We start from the raw sequence: 8,240 nt of genomic DNA, 5'->3' as shown, positions 1-8,240 counted from the left end.
CATAACTCAAATTGGGATGATCTCGCCATCCTGGATTATAAGTATTCGAATAGGGATCATACCTGCGTTGTGGCTATCCATAATGTCCTATTGCATTAGCATGTTGTATTGATTCATCCTTTTATAACGCAGGACACATATCAGTAGCATGACCCGAACTCGAACAAATTCCGCATAGCTTAACAATTTGCATATTCCCTACAGCCAATTACCTTACCAAAGAAGTTAAATCAGAAATATGTTTCTCAAGGTTAGATGTACTTACCTCATTAACCTTCATAGGTGTGTCATCCATTCTCATTCCAAACTGCTGAGAATTTTCTGCAATGTTAGCAATCAGCCTCCTTGCCTCTTCTGGTGTCTTATCAACCAAAGCTCCTCCACTAGCATCATCTACCATACTGCGGTCCATTGGTAGAAGTCCCTCATATAAATACTGAATCAATAGCTGCTTACTTATTTGATGATGGGGACAGCTTGCTCACAGCTTCTTAAATCTCTCCCAGTACTTATACAAGCTCTCTCCATTGTACTGCCGGATGCCACAAATTTCTTTTCTTATATTGGTAGCACGGGAAGCAAGAAAATACTTTTCTAAAAATATCTGCTTCATCCCATTCCATGAGTTGACAGATTCGGAAGGAAGGTAATACAGCCAATCCTTAGTTGTGCCCTCTAGTGAGAAACGAAAAGCTCGAAGCTTGATTTGATCCTCTGAAACTCCTTGAGGTTTCATGCTCTAACACACAACATGAAATTCTTTTAAATGCTTATGTGGATCCTCACCTGCAAGACCATGAAACTTAGGCAACAAATGGATTAGTCCAGATTTCAACTCAAAAGCAACATTTAAAGCAGGGTATTGAATACATAAAGGCTGTTGGTTTAGATCAGGAGCAGCTAACTCTTTCAAAGTTCTAGTAGCCATGGTTTTGTTTTCGAAATTTGACTCTGAATCCGAATTTGAATCCGAACTTAGCTCCTTTGGAGATTGGACTCCTTCAAATGTACTCAGAATCAGCCTACCTTGCTTAGCCAATTTTCTCAACTGCTTAGCTGTTTTTTCTACTTCTGGATCAAAGATCAACTCACCAGACTGAGAAGTTCTTGTCATAAACAAAAAGAAATCAAAGTAAAAACAGAAAAATGCCTCAAAACCCTAAAAAATAATGGAATTTGGCCTCAAGATGGTGGGGCCAAGGAATCCCATGGATTGATTGGTTTTGATTAGAGCATCGTTTCATTCAAAATAGGTATAGGCCGCCCTCCAAATTCAACCAAAATCCTTAATGAACAGTAACAATGAACAGTAACAATAAACAGTAACACCGTAAATTTTTTTTTTTTTCAAAAACCTGAAAAACAGCAACACTTCACAAACAGAGTTAATAACAGACTATCTAACACCAAAAACACGAAATCAAATAAACTTCAGTCCCCGACAATAGCGCCAAAATTCTTGATGGGTGTCGAATCCACCAGAAATTAAATTAACTGAAATTACCAATTATGAAATAATTTTCTGTAGCAAGTGGTAAATCCAGGTCGAACCCTAGAGACTAAATTATTAAATTTCATGCACTAGTGTAATGGAAAATGGAAACAAAGATTTTGGTAGGGGATTTTGTAACATAAAATCAGAAGAAATCAGAAATTCAAGAGCTAAATATTAAAATCTCAATCTAAACAAACTTCAGTCGAAGGTAATTCGCATTCCAATGCATTGATTTGATCATAGATAAAAGAAATACAATTATCTCTTATTGAATACTTAACGTAGATTTACCAAACACTGAGGCAAACCCCTGACTTCCCTATACTCATCAATTTAAGCCCAGCACTCTTATTGACTCTAATTATTAACTGAGTTGGTATTAAACAATCCTCGTCAAATTAATAACTGCTTTAAGAAAATGAAGTAGTTAAGCTAAACAATAATTTAGGAAGCATAAATCATTTAATCCACCCTATTGTTTCCTTAGGTTATTATCAAAAAATGGGATCATAATTAATAAAACCTAATTGCTACTTATGTTCAATCTTACATAATAATTACGGATTATGAAGATGAACTAGCAATTGATCTCATCAAACAATTAACTAATAGGCCTTTTTAGCAAATCATTCAATAGATCAAAGACAAATAAATCAGAAAAAAATAAATATTCAAAAAGACATAAATTAAATTAAGAACCTGGTCTCACAAATTAAGCAAAAGAACTTGATTCCCTTGAACTGAATTAAAAACTTAGCCACTCATGGTTTACAGAAAAATAAAGAAAAGGATCTAAAACGTGAATGGAGAATGAAAGTCTTTTTGATGTCGAGAGAAGCTCTGAATTTTCGATCTCCCTTGTGCGGCTACTGTCTCTTGTATTTATAATAAATGATATAGGGTTAGGTTTTTAGAATTTCTGTCAAAAACTACAACTGGAGTGAAATTAGAAAACTGACTATTGACGGATACACGGCCCGTGTATCACTACATGGCCCTAACCTACTGAAGCTGAGTGGGTCTGTCTCGCATTGGCACAGAAAGTTACATGGGTCTCCAGGATTTACATGGGTCAAATTACATGGCCCGTGTACTTTGTTTCTTCCTCAGTTCTCTAGATTCCTTCTGGTAGAATGTTACATGGGTCTCTGGTTGTGCTTATACGACCTGTGTACTTTGTATCAACAACGGTTCTTAATCCTTCGACCTTTCCAAGCTTCCTTCCACACTATATAATGCTCTGGAACTTCACCAAAACCCTGAAAATTATAGCAAGAGTCAGATTAATGCAAATGCTAATAATTTCTCTATTTAACACAATTATTCCAATAGCTCTCTAAATATATGCCTAATAGATAACTATACTTAACCAACTGAATTAAACATAAAAACACATTAAAAGCACTAAATGTGATGGGAGTAAAATTAATAAATTATGCACTTATTAGTGTTAAAAAGGTTTAACATCCTTGATTCTAAGAGAGGATTGTTACCAGTAAGGCATGGTATCCACCGTTTTAAAGAGATATATCCAAAGACACTTGATGAAAGAGATAAAATGGCCAAGATTCCATATGCTTCGGCTATTAGAAGTTTGATGTATGCAATACTTTGTACTAGGCCGGATATCGCATATACTGTTAGTTTGACTAGCAAGTATCAGTATAATCTAGGTTTGGAACACTGGATAGCTGTCAAGAATATCCTTAAGTATTTGAGAAGAACTAAAGGATTTGTTCTTGATATATGGAGGTGGTGACTGGCAATTGGATGGTTATACTGATTCTGATTTCCAATCAGATATCTATGATAGAAATTTTACCTTTGGATATGTGTTCATTTGTAATGGAGGTGCAGTCAGTTGGAAGAGTTCCAAACAGAGTACGATCACTTGATTCCACTCTGAGCCGAGTATATTCTGCATCGAGATCTTTGCAAAGAAGTCATTTTGGATATAAGGAACCCCGGTCTCACTAGAAATCTAAACACAAAGAAAAGCGCTACCACATTATCAGAGAGATACTTGGGCAAGGAGATATAGCCATGCAGAAAATGGCATCAGCTGAAAAAATCCAGCAGATCCATTCATTAAGCCTTTGTCACAAGCTTAGTTAGATCGACTTATTGAGAAGATGGGCTTAAGGTATTGTAATGAATGGCTATAGTTCTAGTGGGAGATTGTTAGTAGTATGCCCGAGAGCATATCATTTAGTATGTATCTTGTACATGTTTTTATTAATAAAAGGCATTTTTACTTTTTCGTTTACATAATATATTTATGTGTAATAAAAAAGGTCCATTGATATTTTGTTAGAAATATTATTCTTAAGTTGTTAAGAATATGAGTGATAGTATTTCTAGCTCAAAGTATCATAAATTGGTTCATAATAGAGGATACTTCACAATAAGGGCATGACTTATCCAGAAAAATTGTAATCATGTTTGTTCCTAAGTTATTTATATGAGATGTAAATAAGATGGAATGGAGAGTCTCATGCCATATAACAAACATGATAGGCACTTATACATGATAAGTAGGCCGAACTAATGATATTTATGACAAGTACATAGAGTTTACTCTTGTCAATGTATTGTCATAAATCATATCAGTGCATATAATCTTTAGACCTGAGATAGCACAGTTATCTTGTATATAGGTGGTTTAAGTTTAATACTGCTTTCATACTTATACTGTGTGTGGGTATATGGGCATGTGTTAGTTCCTACTAGTTATATATGGAGGTAGGTGTTGATCAAGATGGAATCTGTTACCATAAGTAAATAGGGATAAAATCCTATGTTCATTTAATTGTTCTTGATGTTTCAAGCTCCTGGCCAGGACAGATAGATTTATTCAGAAAAGAGTTTCTGACGAGAAAATCTTTTTAATCAAGAACTGGAATTAAAAGAGAACATAATATTCATAGCAAATGGGATTTGACATAAACCATGGCTCCAGCTTAAATTAGGATTTTGTAACAGAGAGATTCTAGTGCATGGTAACATATGATTATAGGTTCATTTAAGGAAAACCTTATTACTGATTGGGTGGCCATGGCATGCTATGCTAGGTGTTAACTACGGTCTATGAGGTGCATAAAATGATTTAGAGAAATCATTTATGGTAAGAAAGAGTTCTGATGACATTGATAGTTGATATCATGTCTCATTGCCAATTAGTGATGAGCCTAGTAAGTCACACACATACACAAGTAATCACCAAATTAAATATGATTTAATTAATTAATTAAAGAGTTTAATTGATTAATTAAATATGTTTGGTTTGCAATTAGATTGCAAAGTCCCTAGTATGGCTTGAACCCAAATCTAGGTTATTAGATGTATAGTATAAGTTAAATTTATATTTAAAGTGTTTAAATATGAATTTAATTAATGAGAAATTAATTAATAGAGATTAATTAATTAATTTATATTTGATATAAATTGATTAGAAGAAGTGAAATAATTATTTTGGTTGAGAACTCAAAATTAAGACACAGGGGTATTTGGGTCATTTCACATGGTGACATGGGGCACCATGAGATGGTGACACATGGCCATACACATAAGCGTGCCAATTATCTTTTAATCATGTAAGATGATTAAAGTCAAGATTAAATATAGGTTTGACACTTGACACAATGTGATTGGGTCAATTAAACCTAGAACAATCAGAAGGTGACATGTGGCAAGGGTTTTAAGTGATGACCTAGCTATATAGGGGAAAGGATGAAAAGAAAAAAGAAAATACTAGCTACTGTTTATTACATTGGTGCTGCCACCCAAAGCGCCTCTCCCTTCTCTTCTTCTTCATCTCTTATCAATTCAAAGAGATTTGCCAACAATCTCTTGAATTAAAAATACTAGAAATTGTTTTTAGTGTCCTATTTACATCTGTAATCTCTCAAAAGGTAAAACCTGATTTTCTAATTGATTGGAAAAGCTTTAGAAGCTGTTCAAGAGCCTACCATTGGTGATCTTAGTGTGGACAAGCTAGAGGGACAACATCTGGTGTCCTATGCGCATCCCAAAGGTGCCAAACACACTGCAGTGTATCAAAAAGGTTAGTGCACTGGTTCTTAATCTAATATGGGATTCTAATGAATTAATCTATTAATTCTAAAATCTTAAATGGCAAATGTAGATCCAAAAATATATTAAAATAGTTTTAATATACTGTTTATCATTGAAATCAAATAGAAAAAAATGAATCTTGCATGATGCATGTGACCCTAGATGAAAAATTTTTGAATTCAATGATCTAAACTTATATTTTTCATGCTTCCACTCCTTCACTTCAAGTAAGGCTGCTGGTAAACTGCCTAGTCAATCAGAGATAAAAGGGTGCTTTGTAAGGCAGTTACATTTAGGAGTGGGAGAACTCTAGTACAATAAGAGGAAGAACCAATAGAGAGACCTCAAAAGAATCTGAAAGCCAAGCAGAGAAAAAAGAGGAAGAAGCCAAGAAAGATAAAAAAGAGGAAGCAGGGAAGAAAAAGAAGTTTCCAGAGCCATACCAGCCTCCCCTACCTTTTCCTCAGAGATTTCAAAAAGCAGTTTGGGAAGTTTTTAGAAGTTTTACAAAAACTTTATATCAATATTTCCTTCATAGAAGCACTCTCTCAGATGCCATCCTATGCCAAATTTTTACGGAAATTCTATCAAAGAAAAGAAAACTGGAAGACTATAAGACAGTTGCTCTAACAGAGGAATGAAGTGCCATACTGCAAAACAAGCTGCCTCCAAAGTTGAAAGATCCAGGAAGCTTCTCCATGCCCTGCCTCATTGGCAAAAATAAAATAGACAAAGCCCTCTTTGATCTTGGGGCAAGTGTGAGCTTAATGCCTCTATTAATTTGCAAAAAGCTGGAGATCGGATAACTGAAGCCCATGACACTGCAATTAGCTGATCGATCAGTTAAATATCCAGTGGGCATACTTGAGAACATCCCCATCAAAGTGGGCAAATTCTTCATTCCAGTAGACTTTATTGTCCTTTAGATGGAAGAAGATGTTCAGATCCCTATCATCTTGGGAAAACCATTTTTGGCAACCGCTGGAGCAATCATAGACGTAAAAAATGGGTGACTAACCCTTAAGGTAGGAGAAGAATAAGTGGAATTCAACTTATTTGACACAATGAAACTGTAACACCCCTCACCTATCTATAGTGTAGCTGAGCAAAGTGTGTTACACGGAGTGCCAGAGAACTTGATCTTATCTGATTTCATTACAGTTCTTGATTTATTTATTCAAAAACTTTATTTAAGGTTTAGGCTATTTTTACTTTTATCAAAATCTAACTAATTTGGAAATTTAAAAAATTTTAACGATAACCCGGCAGAGTGCCGGCTGTAATTTGGACTAATAGTTCTTCTGAACCTGCCAAAAATAATTTCAATATATGCTCAAATTCATAACTTAGATTATCTCAAAGCATTCTCATCAGTTTCTCAAACTTAGATTCAGTCTCAAAATTTCTCAAACTAAATGTCATTCAGAATCATTATGATTAGATAATCAATTCAAATATCAGAATTTTTATATTTCATTAACTTATATAATTTGCCAATTAAATATATAAATTTATCAAGTACAAGATATACAAATGAAATTATAGTTACTAATTCACATTACAATATAAGCAGTAATTATAATGTATAGATTAGAAAACATGCTTAAAATGAGCCCTATCTACACGCATTGCTAAGGAGGTGACAATCTTGAACTCTTCTGACACTTCTGCAGATCTGGACTCCAAAAGTCTCAGTTGACAGTCTACAAGTTTTTCCTTCAGTACCTACACAAGGAAGTAATTCCATCGCGCTAAACATTTCTGCTTAGTGGTGCAATAATATAATAAGAAATAATATATACAAATAAAGAAAGGATAGAGCATAATTTAAATATTGAATAATCAATTTGATTTACTGGAATGTTTCTAATATTAACCATCTTATATACTAGTTTGTTCCTCTTTCAAAGTGCTAAATTTATAACCTTTCAGTAATACTACCCAGTATACAAATTATTCTAACTGTATTATATTTTAAGTCTCTATGGTTCTGCAAATTATATTTTTGTTATATTTCTATTGCTAATCTCTTTTACTCATTTCATTCAATACTTAATTTTATTATACAGAAATTTCATTATACTTAACTTAACTACTTGAATTGAATAATGTTTTAATTGACTGCCCGTGTAGCCCATATACTGACCAGACTGGATAAACGGATATAGTAGCACTGGGTATCTAGTACCTCGGGCCATCACACCATCAATCACAAAGTATCTCCCAGTGTGCAAACAGTGTGGCTGAAAAGCCATATAATCAATCAGGCATTAAGCCGAGTATAATAACACAATCCATATAGCCATAGGCTATTAAAATCATAGTATGGCATAATAAACTAAAAAAAACACAGTATGGCATGAAGCCATTTACAGAATAGCTATCAGAATTCTATTGGCATGCCAACCTATCCAAACTAGTCAACTAAGCAAACTAGGACATATTACAAGATTAAATATTTAATTCTTTATTTTTAGGGTTTATAGGTCATTATGTCTTTCACTGGTCAACAAAATTGTTAACCTTTTTATATATCATGGATAGGTTGATTCTAGTATCAACAGGTCACAATTATTCAGTAGATCATCAGACAGATCATATTTTGTATCAATCGTTCTGAAGTATCATTGTGCTCAAAGCATTTTTCCTGTCTCTGATAGTAAGGACTAAT

General features: G+C 33.9%; 1 non-coding gene across 1 annotated transcript; it reads left to right on the top strand.

The window, feature by feature from the left end:
- Positions 1-458: 458 nt before the first annotated feature.
- Positions 459-565, top strand: LOC131180424 (small nucleolar RNA R71). Its single transcript, XR_009149199.1, has one exon. It is a non-coding gene; the product is annotated as a small nucleolar RNA R71 (small nucleolar RNA).
- The last annotated feature ends 7,675 nt before the right edge of the window (positions 566-8,240 follow it).

This window comes from Hevea brasiliensis, chromosome 5, assembly GCF_030052815.1.
Source record: "Hevea brasiliensis isolate MT/VB/25A 57/8 chromosome 5, ASM3005281v1, whole genome shotgun sequence".
Taxonomy (NCBI): Eukaryota; Viridiplantae; Streptophyta; class Magnoliopsida; order Malpighiales; family Euphorbiaceae; genus Hevea; species Hevea brasiliensis.
Note: the sequence above shows the minus strand (reverse complement) of the source record. Positions and strands in the feature narration are given on the sequence as shown.